Source organism: Orbicella franksi, unplaced genomic scaffold (genome assembly GCF_964199315.1).
Source record: "Orbicella franksi unplaced genomic scaffold, jaOrbFran1.1 SCAFFOLD_743, whole genome shotgun sequence".
Lineage (NCBI taxonomy): Eukaryota > Metazoa > Cnidaria > Anthozoa > Scleractinia > Merulinidae > Orbicella > Orbicella franksi.
Genome location: NW_027670799.1, coordinates 1 through 13,937, shown reverse-complemented (window position 1 = coordinate 13,937; position 13,937 = coordinate 1). Strand labels below are relative to the sequence as shown.

The 13,937-nt window shown below is 44.6% G+C and overlaps 27 non-coding genes across 27 annotated transcripts; all 27 read left to right on the top strand.

Annotated features, from left to right (window-relative positions):
- Positions 1 to 270: 270 nt before the first annotated feature.
- On the top strand, positions 271 to 389 carry LOC145475056 (5S ribosomal RNA). Its single transcript, XR_014045976.1, has one exon. It is a non-coding gene; the product is annotated as a 5S ribosomal RNA (ribosomal RNA).
- Positions 390 to 774: 385 nt separating this feature from the next.
- Positions 775 to 893, top strand: LOC145475054 (5S ribosomal RNA). The gene has a single exon (XR_014045974.1). It is a non-coding gene; the product is annotated as a 5S ribosomal RNA (ribosomal RNA).
- Positions 894 to 1,278: 385 nt separating this feature from the next.
- Positions 1,279 to 1,397, top strand: LOC145475053 (5S ribosomal RNA). Its single transcript, XR_014045973.1, has one exon. It is a non-coding gene; the product is annotated as a 5S ribosomal RNA (ribosomal RNA).
- A 384-nt stretch (positions 1,398 to 1,781) lies between these two features.
- Positions 1,782 to 1,900, top strand: LOC145475052 (5S ribosomal RNA). Its single transcript, XR_014045972.1, has one exon. It is a non-coding gene; the product is annotated as a 5S ribosomal RNA (ribosomal RNA).
- A 385-nt stretch (positions 1,901 to 2,285) lies between these two features.
- Positions 2,286 to 2,404, top strand: LOC145475050 (5S ribosomal RNA). Its single transcript, XR_014045971.1, has one exon. It is a non-coding gene; the product is annotated as a 5S ribosomal RNA (ribosomal RNA).
- A 384-nt stretch (positions 2,405 to 2,788) lies between these two features.
- On the top strand, positions 2,789 to 2,907 carry LOC145475049 (5S ribosomal RNA). Its single transcript, XR_014045970.1, has one exon. It is a non-coding gene; the product is annotated as a 5S ribosomal RNA (ribosomal RNA).
- A 384-nt stretch (positions 2,908 to 3,291) lies between these two features.
- Positions 3,292 to 3,410, top strand: LOC145475048 (5S ribosomal RNA). The gene has a single exon (XR_014045969.1). It is a non-coding gene; the product is annotated as a 5S ribosomal RNA (ribosomal RNA).
- Positions 3,411 to 3,794: 384 nt separating this feature from the next.
- Positions 3,795 to 3,913, top strand: LOC145475047 (5S ribosomal RNA). The gene has a single exon (XR_014045968.1). It is a non-coding gene; the product is annotated as a 5S ribosomal RNA (ribosomal RNA).
- Positions 3,914 to 4,297: 384 nt separating this feature from the next.
- On the top strand, positions 4,298 to 4,416 carry LOC145475046 (5S ribosomal RNA). Its single transcript, XR_014045967.1, has one exon. It is a non-coding gene; the product is annotated as a 5S ribosomal RNA (ribosomal RNA).
- Positions 4,417 to 4,800: 384 nt separating this feature from the next.
- Positions 4,801 to 4,919, top strand: LOC145475045 (5S ribosomal RNA). The gene has a single exon (XR_014045966.1). It is a non-coding gene; the product is annotated as a 5S ribosomal RNA (ribosomal RNA).
- A 384-nt stretch (positions 4,920 to 5,303) lies between these two features.
- Positions 5,304 to 5,422, top strand: LOC145475044 (5S ribosomal RNA). Its single transcript, XR_014045965.1, has one exon. It is a non-coding gene; the product is annotated as a 5S ribosomal RNA (ribosomal RNA).
- A 384-nt stretch (positions 5,423 to 5,806) lies between these two features.
- LOC145475042 (5S ribosomal RNA) lies at positions 5,807 to 5,925 on the top strand. Its single transcript, XR_014045963.1, has one exon. It is a non-coding gene; the product is annotated as a 5S ribosomal RNA (ribosomal RNA).
- A 385-nt stretch (positions 5,926 to 6,310) lies between these two features.
- LOC145475057 (5S ribosomal RNA) lies at positions 6,311 to 6,429 on the top strand. Its single transcript, XR_014045977.1, has one exon. It is a non-coding gene; the product is annotated as a 5S ribosomal RNA (ribosomal RNA).
- A 385-nt stretch (positions 6,430 to 6,814) lies between these two features.
- LOC145475041 (5S ribosomal RNA) lies at positions 6,815 to 6,933 on the top strand. Its single transcript, XR_014045962.1, has one exon. It is a non-coding gene; the product is annotated as a 5S ribosomal RNA (ribosomal RNA).
- A 385-nt stretch (positions 6,934 to 7,318) lies between these two features.
- Positions 7,319 to 7,437, top strand: LOC145475040 (5S ribosomal RNA). The gene has a single exon (XR_014045961.1). It is a non-coding gene; the product is annotated as a 5S ribosomal RNA (ribosomal RNA).
- A 385-nt stretch (positions 7,438 to 7,822) lies between these two features.
- Positions 7,823 to 7,941, top strand: LOC145475039 (5S ribosomal RNA). The gene has a single exon (XR_014045960.1). It is a non-coding gene; the product is annotated as a 5S ribosomal RNA (ribosomal RNA).
- A 385-nt stretch (positions 7,942 to 8,326) lies between these two features.
- On the top strand, positions 8,327 to 8,445 carry LOC145475038 (5S ribosomal RNA). Its single transcript, XR_014045959.1, has one exon. It is a non-coding gene; the product is annotated as a 5S ribosomal RNA (ribosomal RNA).
- A 385-nt stretch (positions 8,446 to 8,830) lies between these two features.
- LOC145475037 (5S ribosomal RNA) lies at positions 8,831 to 8,949 on the top strand. The gene has a single exon (XR_014045958.1). It is a non-coding gene; the product is annotated as a 5S ribosomal RNA (ribosomal RNA).
- Positions 8,950 to 9,334: 385 nt separating this feature from the next.
- LOC145475036 (5S ribosomal RNA) lies at positions 9,335 to 9,453 on the top strand. The gene has a single exon (XR_014045957.1). It is a non-coding gene; the product is annotated as a 5S ribosomal RNA (ribosomal RNA).
- Positions 9,454 to 9,838: 385 nt separating this feature from the next.
- On the top strand, positions 9,839 to 9,957 carry LOC145475034 (5S ribosomal RNA). Its single transcript, XR_014045956.1, has one exon. It is a non-coding gene; the product is annotated as a 5S ribosomal RNA (ribosomal RNA).
- Positions 9,958 to 10,342: 385 nt separating this feature from the next.
- Positions 10,343 to 10,461, top strand: LOC145475033 (5S ribosomal RNA). The gene has a single exon (XR_014045955.1). It is a non-coding gene; the product is annotated as a 5S ribosomal RNA (ribosomal RNA).
- A 384-nt stretch (positions 10,462 to 10,845) lies between these two features.
- Positions 10,846 to 10,964, top strand: LOC145475032 (5S ribosomal RNA). Its single transcript, XR_014045954.1, has one exon. It is a non-coding gene; the product is annotated as a 5S ribosomal RNA (ribosomal RNA).
- A 385-nt stretch (positions 10,965 to 11,349) lies between these two features.
- LOC145475059 (5S ribosomal RNA) lies at positions 11,350 to 11,468 on the top strand. Its single transcript, XR_014045979.1, has one exon. It is a non-coding gene; the product is annotated as a 5S ribosomal RNA (ribosomal RNA).
- A 385-nt stretch (positions 11,469 to 11,853) lies between these two features.
- Positions 11,854 to 11,972, top strand: LOC145475058 (5S ribosomal RNA). Its single transcript, XR_014045978.1, has one exon. It is a non-coding gene; the product is annotated as a 5S ribosomal RNA (ribosomal RNA).
- Positions 11,973 to 12,358: 386 nt separating this feature from the next.
- Positions 12,359 to 12,477, top strand: LOC145475055 (5S ribosomal RNA). Its single transcript, XR_014045975.1, has one exon. It is a non-coding gene; the product is annotated as a 5S ribosomal RNA (ribosomal RNA).
- A 386-nt stretch (positions 12,478 to 12,863) lies between these two features.
- LOC145475043 (5S ribosomal RNA) lies at positions 12,864 to 12,982 on the top strand. The gene has a single exon (XR_014045964.1). It is a non-coding gene; the product is annotated as a 5S ribosomal RNA (ribosomal RNA).
- Positions 12,983 to 13,367: 385 nt separating this feature from the next.
- LOC145475031 (5S ribosomal RNA) lies at positions 13,368 to 13,486 on the top strand. The gene has a single exon (XR_014045953.1). It is a non-coding gene; the product is annotated as a 5S ribosomal RNA (ribosomal RNA).
- Positions 13,487 to 13,937: the final 451 nt, after the last annotated feature.

Below are 13,937 nucleotides of genomic sequence, written 5' to 3'. Positions count from 1 at the left end.
AGTTGACAGCATATTAGAAGATTTTCTTGTTTGATTACAGCACTGCAACACTGAGCAGCACACTGGAGGCAATCTCTTGAATGTGGCTTTGATGACTGACCATTGGAGAATCGCCCTTTTGTGATTTGAAGTCTTAGCTGGCTTTGGAATCTCTGGGTTAAGTAGCCGAGACGTAATTGGAAATTCATCACAACAGCAATTAAAGGCCTTCCTTCTAAGAGACTTAAAAGAGAGTCCAAGCAATTGGGCAAGGTTTGAGTTGTTTCTTTCGTCTACGACCACACCACAGGGAACGTACCGGTTCTCGTCCGATCACCGAAGTCAAGTCCTGTTGGGCGGCGTCAGTACCTGGCTGGGTGACCACCTGGGAATACGCCGTGTTGTAGACTTTTGGACCCATTTTGGGACTGGACTCTTCAGAGAAGATTTCCATACGCCTCCACATCATTGATCCCTCTGTTTTCAAAATGTTGTCTTTTTTTTTTTTGAATTATTTTTCCAGCAAGTTGACAGCATATTAGAAGATTTTCTTGTTTGATTACAGCACTGCAACACTGAGCAGCACACTGGAGGCAATCTCTTGAATGTGGCTTTGATGACTGACCATTGGAGAATCGCCCTTTTGTGATTTGAAGTCTTAGCTGGCTTTGGAATCTCTGGGTTAAGTAGCCGAGACGTAATTGGAAATTCATCACAACAGCAATTAAAGGCCTTCCTTCTAAGAGACTTAAAAGAGAGTCCAAGCAATTGGGCAAGGTTTGAGTTGTTTCTTTCGTCTACGACCACACCACAGGGAACGTACCGGTTCTCGTCCGATCACCGAAGTCAAGTCCTGTTGGGCGGCGTCAGTACCTGGCTGGGTGACCACCTGGGAATACGCCGTGTTGTAGACTTTTGGACCCATTTTGGGACTGGACTCTTCAGAGAAGATTTCCATACGCCTCCACATCATTGATCCCTCTGTTTTCAAAATGTTGTCTTTTTTTTTTTTGAATTATTTTTCCAGCAAGTTGACAGCATATTAGAAGATTTTCTTGTTTGATTACAGCACTGCAACACTGAGCAGCACACTGGAGGCAATCTCTTGAATGTGGCTTTGATGACTGACCATTGGAGAATCGCCCTTTTGTGATTTGAAGTCTTAGCTGGCTTTGGAATCTCTGGGTTAAGTAGCCGAGACGTAATTGGAAATTCATCACAACAGCAATTAAAGGCCTTCCTTCTAAGAGACTTAAAAGAGAGTCCAAGCAATTGGGCAAGGTTTGAGTTGTTTCTTTCGTCTACGACCACACCACAGGGAACGTACCGGTTCTCGTCCGATCACCGAAGTCAAGTCCTGTTGGGCGGCGTCAGTACCTGGCTGGGTGACCACCTGGGAATACGCCGTGTTGTAGACTTTTGGACCCATTTTGGGACTGGACTCTTCAGAGAAGATTTCCATACGCCTCCACATCATTGATCCCTCTGTTTTCAAAATGTTGTCTTTTTTTTTTTGAATTATTTTTCCAGCAAGTTGACAGCATATTAGAAGATTTTCTTGTTTGATTACAGCACTGCAACACTGAGCAGCACACTGGAGGCAATCTCTTGAATGTGGCTTTGATGACTGACCATTGGAGAATCGCCCTTTTGTGATTTGAAGTCTTAGCTGGCTTTGGAATCTCTGGGTTAAGTAGCCGAGACGTAATTGGAAATTCATCACAACAGCAATTAAAGGCCTTCCTTCTAAGAGACTTAAAAGAGAGTCCAAGCAATTGGGCAAGGTTTGAGTTGTTTCTTTCGTCTACGACCACACCACAGGGAACGTACCGGTTCTCGTCCGATCACCGAAGTCAAGTCCTGTTGGGCGGCGTCAGTACCTGGCTGGGTGACCACCTGGGAATACGCCGTGTTGTAGACTTTTGGACCCATTTTGGGACTGGACTCTTCAGAGAAGATTTCCATACGCCTCCACATCATTGATCCCTCTGTTTTCAAAATGTTGTCTTTTTTTTTTTTGAATTATTTTTCCAGCAAGTTGACAGCATATTAGAAGATTTTCTTGTTTGATTACAGCACTGCAACACTGAGCAGCACACTGGAGGCAATCTCTTGAATGTGGCTTTGATGACTGACCATTGGAGAATCGCCCTTTTGTGATTTGAAGTCTTAGCTGGCTTTGGAATCTCTGGGTTAAGTAGCCGAGACGTAATTGGAAATTCATCACAACAGCAATTAAAGGCCTTCCTTCTAAGAGACTTAAAAGAGAGTCCAAGCAATTGGGCAAGGTTTGAGTTGTTTCTTTCGTCTACGACCACACCACAGGGAACGTACCGGTTCTCGTCCGATCACCGAAGTCAAGTCCTGTTGGGCGGCGTCAGTACCTGGCTGGGTGACCACCTGGGAATACGCCGTGTTGTAGACTTTTGGACCCATTTTGGGACTGGACTCTTCAGAGAAGATTTCCATACGCCTCACATCATTGATCCCTCTGTTTTCAAAATGTTGTCTTTTTTTTTTTTGAATTATTTTTCCAGCAAGTTGACAGCATATTAGAAGATTTTCTTGTTTGATTACAGCACTGCAACACTGAGCAGCACACTGGAGGCAATCTCTTGAATGTGGCTTTGATGACTGACCATTGGAGAATCGCCCTTTTGTGATTTGAAGTCTTAGCTGGCTTTGGAATCTCTGGGTTAAGTAGCCGAGACGTAATTGGAAATTCATCACAACAGCAATTAAAGGCCTTCCTTCTAAGAGACTTAAAAGAGAGTCCAAGCAATTGGGCAAGGTTTGAGTTGTTTCTTTCGTCTACGACCACACCACAGGGAACGTACCGGTTCTCGTCCGATCACCGAAGTCAAGTCCTGTTGGGCGGCGTCAGTACCTGGCTGGGTGACCACCTGGGAATACGCCGTGTTGTAGACTTTTGGACCCATTTTGGGACTGGACTCTTCAGAGAAGATTTCCATACGCCTCCACATCATTGATCCCTCTGTTTTCAAAATGTTGTCTTTTTTTTTTTGAATTATTTTTCCAGCAAGTTGACAGCATATTAGAAGATTTTCTTGTTTGATTACAGCACTGCAACACTGAGCAGCACACTGGAGGCAATCTCTTGAATGTGGCTTTGATGACTGACCATTGGAGAATCGCCCTTTTGTGATTTGAAGTCTTAGCTGGCTTTGGAATCTCTGGGTTAAGTAGCCGAGACGTAATTGGAAATTCATCACAACAGCAATTAAAGGCCTTCCTTCTAAGAGACTTAAAAGAGAGTCCAAGCAATTGGGCAAGGTTTGAGTTGTTTCTTTCGTCTACGACCACACCACAGGGAACGTACCGGTTCTCGTCCGATCACCGAAGTCAAGTCCTGTTGGGCGGCGTCAGTACCTGGCTGGGTGACCACCTGGGAATACGCCGTGTTGTAGACTTTTGGACCCATTTTGGGACTGGACTCTTCAGAGAAGATTTCCATACGCCTCCACATCATTGATCCCTCTGTTTTCAAAATGTTGTCTTTTTTTTTTTGAATTATTTTTCCAGCAAGTTGACAGCATATTAGAAGATTTTCTTGTTTGATTACAGCACTGCAACACTGAGCAGCACACTGGAGGCAATCTCTTGAATGTGGCTTTGATGACTGACCATTGGAGAATCGCCCTTTTGTGATTTGAAGTCTTAGCTGGCTTTGGAATCTCTGGGTTAAGTAGCCGAGACGTAATTGGAAATTCATCACAACAGCAATTAAAGGCCTTCCTTCTAAGAGACTTAAAAGAGAGTCCAAGCAATTGGGCAAGGTTTGAGTTGTTTCTTTCGTCTACGACCACACCACAGGGAACGTACCGGTTCTCGTCCGATCACCGAAGTCAAGTCCTGTTGGGCGGCGTCAGTACCTGGCTGGGTGACCACCTGGGAATACGCCGTGTTGTAGACTTTTGGACCCATTTTGGGACTGGACTCTTCAGAGAAGATTTCCATACGCCTCCACATCATTGATCCCTCTGTTTTCAAAATGTTGTCTTTTTTTTTTTGAATTATTTTTCCAGCAAGTTGACAGCATATTAGAAGATTTTCTTGTTTGATTACAGCACTGCAACACTGAGCAGCACACTGGAGGCAATCTCTTGAATGTGGCTTTGATGACTGACCATTGGAGAATCGCCCTTTTGTGATTTGAAGTCTTAGCTGGCTTTGGAATCTCTGGGTTAAGTAGCCGAGACGTAATTGGAAATTCATCACAACAGCAATTAAAGGCCTTCCTTCTAAGAGACTTAAAAGAGAGTCCAAGCAATTGGGCAAGGTTTGAGTTGTTTCTTTCGTCTACGACCACACCACAGGGAACGTACCGGTTCTCGTCCGATCACCGAAGTCAAGTCCTGTTGGGCGGCGTCAGTACCTGGCTGGGTGACCACCTGGGAATACGCCGTGTTGTAGACTTTTGGACCCATTTTGGGACTGGACTCTTCAGAGAAGATTTCCATACGCCTCCACATCATTGATCCCTCTGTTTTCAAAATGTTGTCTTTTTTTTTTTGAATTATTTTTCCAGCAAGTTGACAGCATATTAGAAGATTTTCTTGTTTGATTACAGCACTGCAACACTGAGCAGCACACTGGAGGCAATCTCTTGAATGTGGCTTTGATGACTGACCATTGGAGAATCGCCCTTTTGTGATTTGAAGTCTTAGCTGGCTTTGGAATCTCTGGGTTAAGTAGCCGAGACGTAATTGGAAATTCATCACAACAGCAATTAAAGGCCTTCCTTCTAAGAGACTTAAAAGAGAGTCCAAGCAATTGGGCAAGGTTTGAGTTGTTTCTTTCGTCTACGACCACACCACAGGGAACGTACCGGTTCTCGTCCGATCACCGAAGTCAAGTCCTGTTGGGCGGCGTCAGTACCTGGCTGGGTGACCACCTGGGAATACGCCGTGTTGTAGACTTTTGGACCCATTTTGGGACTGGACTCTTCAGAGAAGATTTCCATACGCCTCCACATCATTGATCCCTCTGTTTTCAAAATGTTGTCTTTTTTTTTTTGAATTATTTTTCCAGCAAGTTGACAGCATATTAGAAGATTTTCTTGTTTGATTACAGCACTGCAACACTGAGCAGCACACTGGAGGCAATCTCTTGAATGTGGCTTTGATGACTGACCATTGGAGAATCGCCCTTTTGTGATTTGAAGTCTTAGCTGGCTTTGGAATCTCTGGGTTAAGTAGCCGAGACGTAATTGGAAATTCATCACAACAGCAATTAAAGGCCTTCCTTCTAAGAGACTTAAAAGAGAGTCCAAGCAATTGGGCAAGGTTTGAGTTGTTTCTTTCGTCTACGACCACACCACAGGGAACGTACCGGTTCTCGTCCGATCACCGAAGTCAAGTCCTGTTGGGCGGCGTCAGTACCTGGCTGGGTGACCACCTGGGAATACGCCGTGTTGTAGACTTTTGGACCCATTTTGGGACTGGACTCTTCAGAGAAGATTTCCATACGCCTCCACATCATTGATCCCTCTGTTTTCAAAATGTTGTCTTTTTTTTTTTGAATTATTTTTCCAGCAAGTTGACAGCATATTAGAAGATTTTCTTGTTTGATTACAGCACTGCAACACTGAGCAGCACACTGGAGGCAATCTCTTGAATGTGGCTTTGATGACTGACCATTGGAGAATCGCCCTTTTGTGATTTGAAGTCTTAGCTGGCTTTGGAATCTCTGGGTTAAGTAGCCGAGACGTAATTGGAAATTCATCACAACAGCAATTAAAGGCCTTCCTTCTAAGAGACTTAAAAGAGAGTCCAAGCAATTGGGCAAGGTTTGAGTTGTTTCTTTCGTCTACGACCACACCACAGGGAACGTACCGGTTCTCGTCCGATCACCGAAGTCAAGTCCTGTTGGGCGGCGTCAGTACCTGGCTGGGTGACCACCTGGGAATACGCCGTGTTGTAGACTTTTGGACCCATTTTGGGACTGGACTCTTCAGAGAAGATTTCCATACGCCTCCACATCATTGATCCCTCTGTTTTCAAAATGTTGTCTTTTTTTTTTTGGAATTATTTTTCCAGCAAGTTGACAGCATATTAGAAGATTTTCTTGTTTGATTACAGCACTGCAACACTGAGCAGCACACTGGAGGCAATCTCTTGAATGTGGCTTTGATGACTGACCATTGGAGAATCGCCCTTTTGTGATTTGAAGTCTTAGCTGGCTTTGGAATCTCTGGGTTAAGTAGCCGAGACGTAATTGGAAATTCATCACAACAGCAATTAAAGGCCTTCCTTCTAAGAGACTTAAAAGAGAGTCCAAGCAATTGGGCAAGGTTTGAGTTGTTTCTTTCGTCTACGACCACACCACAGGGAACGTACCGGTTCTCGTCCAATCACCGAAGTCAAGTCCTGTTGGGCGGCGTCAGTACCTGGCTGGGTGACCACCTGGGAATACGCCGTGTTGTAGACTTTTGGACCCATTTTGGGACTGGACTCTTCAGAGAAGATTTCCATACGCCTCCACATCATTGATCCCTCTGTTTTCAAAATGTTGTCTTTTTTTTTTTGGAATTATTTTTCCAGCAAGTTGACAGCATATTAGAAGATTTTCTTGTTTGATTACAGCACTGCAACACTGAGCAGCACACTGGAGGCAATCTCTTGAATGTGGCTTTGATGACTGACCATTGGAGAATCGCCCTTTTGTGATTTGAAGTCTTAGCTGGCTTTGGAATCTCTGGGTTAAGTAGCCGAGACGTAATTGGAAATTCATCACAACAGCAATTAAAGGCCTTCCTTCTAAGAGACTTAAAAGAGAGTCCAAGCAATTGGGCAAGGTTTGAGTTGTTTCTTTCGTCTACGACCACACCACAGGGAACGTACCGGTTCTCGTCCGATCACCGAAGTCAAGTCCTGTTGGGCGGCGTCAGTACCTGGCTGGGTGACCACCTGGGAATACGCCGTGTTGTAGACTTTTGGACCCATTTTGGGACTGGACTCTTCAGAGAAGATTTCCATACGCCTCCACATCATTGATCCCTCTGTTTTCAAAATGTTGTCTTTTTTTTTTTGGAATTATTTTTCCAGCAAGTTGACAGCATATTAGAAGATTTTCTTGTTTGATTACAGCACTGCAACACTGAGCAGCACACTGGAGGCAATCTCTTGAATGTGGCTTTGATGACTGACCATTGGAGAATCGCCCTTTTGTGATTTGAAGTCTTAGCTGGCTTTGGAATCTCTGGGTTAAGTAGCCGAGACGTAATTGGAAATTCATCACAACAGCAATTAAAGGCCTTCCTTCTAAGAGACTTAAAAGAGAGTCCAAGCAATTGGGCAAGGTTTGAGTTGTTTCTTTCGTCTACGACCACACCACAGGGAACGTACCGGTTCTCGTCCGATCACCGAAGTCAAGTCCTGTTGGGCGGCGTCAGTACCTGGCTGGGTGACCACCTGGGAATACGCCGTGTTGTAGACTTTTGGACCCATTTTGGGACTGGACTCTTCAGAGAAGATTTCCATACGCCTCCACATCATTGATCCCTCTGTTTTCAAAATGTTGTCTTTTTTTTTTTGGAATTATTTTTCCAGCAAGTTGACAGCATATTAGAAGATTTTCTTGTTTGATTACAGCACTGCAACACTGAGCAGCACACTGGAGGCAATCTCTTGAATGTGGCTTTGATGACTGACCATTGGAGAATCGCCCTTTTGTGATTTGAAGTCTTAGCTGGCTTTGGAATCTCTGGGTTAAGTAGCCGAGACGTAATTGGAAATTCATCACAACAGCAATTAAAGGCCTTCCTTCTAAGAGACTTAAAAGAGAGTCCAAGCAATTGGGCAAGGTTTGAGTTGTTTCTTTCGTCTACGACCACACCACAGGGAACGTACCGGTTCTCGTCCGATCACCGAAGTCAAGTCCTGTTGGGCGGCGTCAGTACCTGGCTGGGTGACCACCTGGGAATACGCCGTGTTGTAGACTTTTGGACCCATTTTGGGACTGGACTCTTCAGAGAAGATTTCCATACGCCTCCACATCATTGATCCCTCTGTTTTCAAAATGTTGTCTTTTTTTTTTTGGAATTATTTTTCCAGCAAGTTGACAGCATATTAGAAGATTTTCTTGTTTGATTACAGCACTGCAACACTGAGCAGCACACTGGAGGCAATCTCTTGAATGTGGCTTTGATGACTGACCATTGGAGAATCGCCCTTTTGTGATTTGAAGTCTTAGCTGGCTTTGGAATCTCTGGGTTAAGTAGCCGAGACGTAATTGGAAATTCATCACAACAGCAATTAAAGGCCTTCCTTCTAAGAGACTTAAAAGAGAGTCCAAGCAATTGGGCAAGGTTTGAGTTGTTTCTTTCGTCTACGACCACACCACAGGGAACGTACCGGTTCTCGTCCGATCACCGAAGTCAAGTCCTGTTGGGCGGCGTCAGTACCTGGCTGGGTGACCACCTGGGAATACGCCGTGTTGTAGACTTTTGGACCCATTTTGGGACTGGACTCTTCAGAGAAGATTTCCATACGCCTCCACATCATTGATCCCTCTGTTTTCAAAATGTTGTCTTTTTTTTTTTGGAATTATTTTTCCAGCAAGTTGACAGCATATTAGAAGATTTTCTTGTTTGATTACAGCACTGCAACACTGAGCAGCACACTGGAGGCAATCTCTTGAATGTGGCTTTGATGACTGACCATTGGAGAATCGCCCTTTTGTGATTTGAAGTCTTAGCTGGCTTTGGAATCTCTGGGTTAAGTAGCCGAGACGTAATTGGAAATTCATCACAACAGCAATTAAAGGCCTTCCTTCTAAGAGACTTAAAAGAGAGTCCAAGCAATTGGGCAAGGTTTGAGTTGTTTCTTTCGTCTACGACCACACCACAGGGAACGTACCGGTTCTCGTCCGATCACCGAAGTCAAGTCCTGTTGGGCGGCGTCAGTACCTGGCTGGGTGACCACCTGGGAATACGCCGTGTTGTAGACTTTTGGACCCATTTTGGGACTGGACTCTTCAGAGAAGATTTCCATACGCCTCCACATCATTGATCCCTCTGTTTTCAAAATGTTGTCTTTTTTTTTTTGGAATTATTTTTCCAGCAAGTTGACAGCATATTAGAAGATTTTCTTGTTTGATTACAGCACTGCAACACTGAGCAGCACACTGGAGGCAATCTCTTGAATGTGGCTTTGATGACTGACCATTGGAGAATCGCCCTTTTGTGATTTGAAGTCTTAGCTGGCTTTGGAATCTCTGGGTTAAGTAGCCGAGACGTAATTGGAAATTCATCACAACAGCAATTAAAGGCCTTCCTTCTAAGAGACTTAAAAGAGAGTCCAAGCAATTGGGCAAGGTTTGAGTTGTTTCTTTCGTCTACGACCACACCACAGGGAACGTACCGGTTCTCGTCCGATCACCGAAGTCAAGTCCTGTTGGGCGGCGTCAGTACCTGGCTGGGTGACCACCTGGGAATACGCCGTGTTGTAGACTTTTGGACCCATTTTGGGACTGGACTCTTCAGAGAAGATTTCCATACGCCTCCACATCATTGATCCCTCTGTTTTCAAAATGTTGTCTTTTTTTTTTTGGAATTATTTTTCCAGCAAGTTGACAGCATATTAGAAGATTTTCTTGTTTGATTACAGCACTGCAACACTGAGCAGCACACTGGAGGCAATCTCTTGAATGTGGCTTTGATGACTGACCATTGGAGAATCGCCCTTTTGTGATTTGAAGTCTTAGCTGGCTTTGGAATCTCTGGGTTAAGTAGCCGAGACGTAATTGGAAATTCATCACAACAGCAATTAAAGGCCTTCCTTCTAAGAGACTTAAAAGAGAGTCCAAGCAATTGGGCAAGGTTTGAGTTGTTTCTTTCGTCTACGACCACACCACAGGGAACGTACCGGTTCTCGTCCGATCACCGAAGTCAAGTCCTGTTGGGCGGCGTCAGTACCTGGCTGGGTGACCACCTGGGAATACGCCGTGTTGTAGACTTTTGGACCCATTTTGGGACTGGACTCTTCAGAGAAGATTTCCATACGCCTCCACATCATTGATCCCTCTGTTTTCAAAATGTTGTCTTTTTTTTTTTGGAATTATTTTTCCAGCAAGTTGACAGCATATTAGAAGATTTTCTTGTTTGATTACAGCACTGCAACACTGAGCAGCACACTGGAGGCAATCTCTTGAATGTGGCTTTGATGACTGACCATTGGAGAATCGCCCTTTTGTGATTTGAAGTCTTAGCTGGCTTTGGAATCTCTGGGTTAAGTAGCCGAGACGTAATTGGAAATTCATCACAACAGCAATTAAAGGCCTTCCTTCTAAGAGACTTAAAAGAGAGTCCAAGCAATTGGGCAAGGTTTGAGTTGTTTCTTTCGTCTACGACCACACCACAGGGAACGTACCGGTTCTCGTCCGATCACCGAAGTCAAGTCCTGTTGGGCGGCGTCAGTACCTGGCTGGGTGACCACCTGGGAATACGCCGTGTTGTAGACTTTTGGACCCATTTTGGGACTGGACTCTTCAGAGAAGATTTCCATACGCCTCCACATCATTGATCCCTCTGTTTTCAAAATGTTGTCTTTTTTTTTTGGAATTATTTTTCCAGCAAGTTGACAGCATATTAGAAGATTTTCTTGTTTGATTACAGCACTGCAACACTGAGCAGCACACTGGAGGCAATCTCTTGAATGTGGCTTTGATGACTGACCATTGGAGAATCGCCCTTTTGTGATTTGAAGTCTTAGCTGGCTTTGGAATCTCTGGGTTAAGTAGCCGAGACGTAATTGGAAATTCATCACAACAGCAATTAAAGGCCTTCCTTCTAAGAGACTTAAAAGAGAGTCCAAGCAATTGGGCAAGGTTTGAGTTGTTTCTTTCGTCTACGACCACACCACAGGGAACGTACCGGTTCTCGTCCGATCACCGAAGTCAAGTCCTGTTGGGCGGCGTCAGTACCTGGCTGGGTGACCACCTGGGAATACGCCGTGTTGTAGACTTTTGGACCCATTTTGGGACTGGACTCTTCAGAGAAGATTTCCATACGCCTCCACATCATTGATCCCTCTGTTTTCAAAATGTTGTCTTTTTTTTTTTGGAATTATTTTTCCAGCAAGTTGACAGCATATTAGAAGATTTTCTTGTTTGATTACAGCACTGCAACACTGAGCAGCACACTGGAGGCAATCTCTTGAATGTGGCTTTGATGACTGACCATTGGAGAATCGCCCTTTTGTGATTTGAAGTCTTAGCTGGCTTTGGAATCTCTGGGTTAAGTAGCCGAGACGTAATTGGAAATTCATCACAACAGCAATTAAAGGCCTTCCTTCTAAGAGACTTAAAAGAGAGTCCAAGCAATTGGGCAAGGTTTGAGTTGTTTCTTTCGTCTACGACCACACCACAGGGAACGTACCGGTTCTCGTCCGATCACCGAAGTCAAGTCCTGTTGGGCGGCGTCAGTACCTGGCTGGGTGACCACCTGGGAATACGCCGTGTTGTAGACTTTTGGACCCATTTTGGGACTGGACTCTTCAGAGAAGATTTCCATACGCCTCCACATCATTGATCCCTCTGTTTTCAAAATGTTGTCTTTTTTTTTTTGGAATTATTTTTCCAGCAAGTTGACAGCATATTAGAAGATTTTCTTGTTTGATTACAGCACTGCAACACTGAGCAGCACACTGGAGGCAATCTCTTGAATGTGGCTTTGATGACTGACCATTGGAGAATCGCCCTTTTGTGATTTGAAGTCTTAGCTGGCTTTGGAATCTCTGGGTTAAGTAGCCGAGACGTAATTGGAAATTCATCACAACAGCAATTAAAGGCCTTCCTTCTAAGAGACTTAAAAGAGAGTCCAAGCAATTGGGCAAGGTTTGAGTTGTTTCTTTCGTCTACGACCACACCACAGGGAACGTACCGGTTCTCGTCCGATCACCGAAGTCAAGTCCTGTTGGGCGGCGTCAGTACCTGGCTGGGTGACCACCTGGGAATACGCCGTGTTGTAGACTTTTGGACCCATTTTGGGACTGGACTCTTCAGAGAAGATTTCCATACGCCTCCACATCATTGATCCCTCTGTTTTCAAAATGTTGTCTTTTTTTTTTTTGGAATTATTTTTCCAGCAAGTTGACAGCATATTAGAAGATTTTCTTGTTTGATTACAGCACTGCAACACTGAGCAGCACACTGGAGGCAATCTCTTGAATGTGGCTTTGATGACTGACCATTGGAGAATCGCCCTTTTGTGATTTGAAGTCTTAGCTGGCTTTGGAATCTCTGGGTTAAGTAGCCGAGACGTAATTGGAAATTCATCACAACAGCAATTAAAGGCCTTCCTTCTAAGAGACTTAAAAGAGAGTCCAAGCAATTGGGCAAGGTTTGAGTTGTTTCTTTCGTCTACGACCACACCACAGGGAACGTACCGGTTCTCGTCCGATCACCGAAGTCAAGTCCTGTTGGGCGGCGTCAGTACCTGGCTGGGTGACCACCTGGGAATACGCCGTGTTGTAGACTTTTGGACCCATTTTGGGACTGGACTCTTCAGAGAAGATTTCCATACGCCTCCACATCATTGATCCCTCTGTTTTCAAAATGTTGTCTTTTTTTTTTTTGGAATTATTTTTCCAGCAAGTTGACAGCATATTAGAAGATTTTCTTGTTTGATTACAGCACTGCAACACTGAGCAGCACACTGGAGGCAATCTCTTGAATGTGGCTTTGATGACTGACCATTGGAGAATCGCCCTTTTGTGATTTGAAGTCTTAGCTGGCTTTGGAATCTCTGGGTTAAGTAGCCGAGACGTAATTGGAAATTCATCACAACAGCAATTAAAGGCCTTCCTTCTAAGAGACTTAAAAGAGAGTCCAAGCAATTGGGCAAGGTTTGAGTTGTTTCTTTCGTCTACGACCACACCACAGGGAACGTACCGGTTCTCGTCCGATCACCGAAGTCAAGTCCTGTTGGGCGGCGTCAGTACCTGGCTGGGTGACCACCTGGGAATACGCCGTGTTGTAGACTTTTGGACCCATTTTGGGACTGGACTCTTCAGAGAAGATTTCCATACGCCTCCACATCATTGATCCCTCTGTTTTCAAAATGTTGTCTTTTTTTTTTTGGAATTATTTTTCCAGCAAGTTGACAGCATATTAGAAGATTTTCTTGTTTGATTACAGCACTGCAACACTGAGCAGCACACTGGAGGCAATCTCTTGAATGTGGCTTTGATGACTGACCATTGGAGAATCGCCCTTTTGTGATTTGAAGTCTTAGCTGGCTTTGGAATCTCTGGGTTAAGTAGCCGAGACGTAATTGGAAATTCATCACAACAGCAATTAAAGGCCTTCCTTCTAAGAGACTTAAAAGAGAGTCCAAGCAATTGGGCAAGGTTTGAGTTGTTTCTTTCGTCTACGACCACACCACAGGGAACGTACCGGTTCTCGTCCGATCACCGAAGTCAAGTCCTGTTGGGCGGCGTCAGTACCTGGCTGGGTGACCACCTGGGAATACGCCGTGTTGTAGACTTTTGGACCCATTTTGGGACTGGACTCTTCAGAGAAGATTTCCATACGCCTCCACATCATTGATCCCTCTGTTTTCAAAATGTTGTCTTTTTTTTTTGGAATTATTTTTCCAGCAAGTTGACAGCATATTAGAAGATTTTCTTGTTTGATTACAGCACTGCAACACTGAGCAGCACACTGGAGGCAATCTCTTGAATGTGGCTTTGATGACTGACCATTGGAGAATCGCCCTTTTTGTGATTTGAAGTCTTAGCTGGCTTTGGAATCTCTGGGTTAAGTAGCCGAGACGTAATTGGAAATTCATCACAACAGCAATTAAAGGCCTTCCTTCTAAGAGACTTAAAAGAGAGTCCAAGCAATTGGGCAAGGTTTGAGTTGTTTCTTTCGTCTACGACCACACCACAGGGAACGTACCGGTTCTCGTCCGATCACCGAAGTCAAGTCCTGTTGGG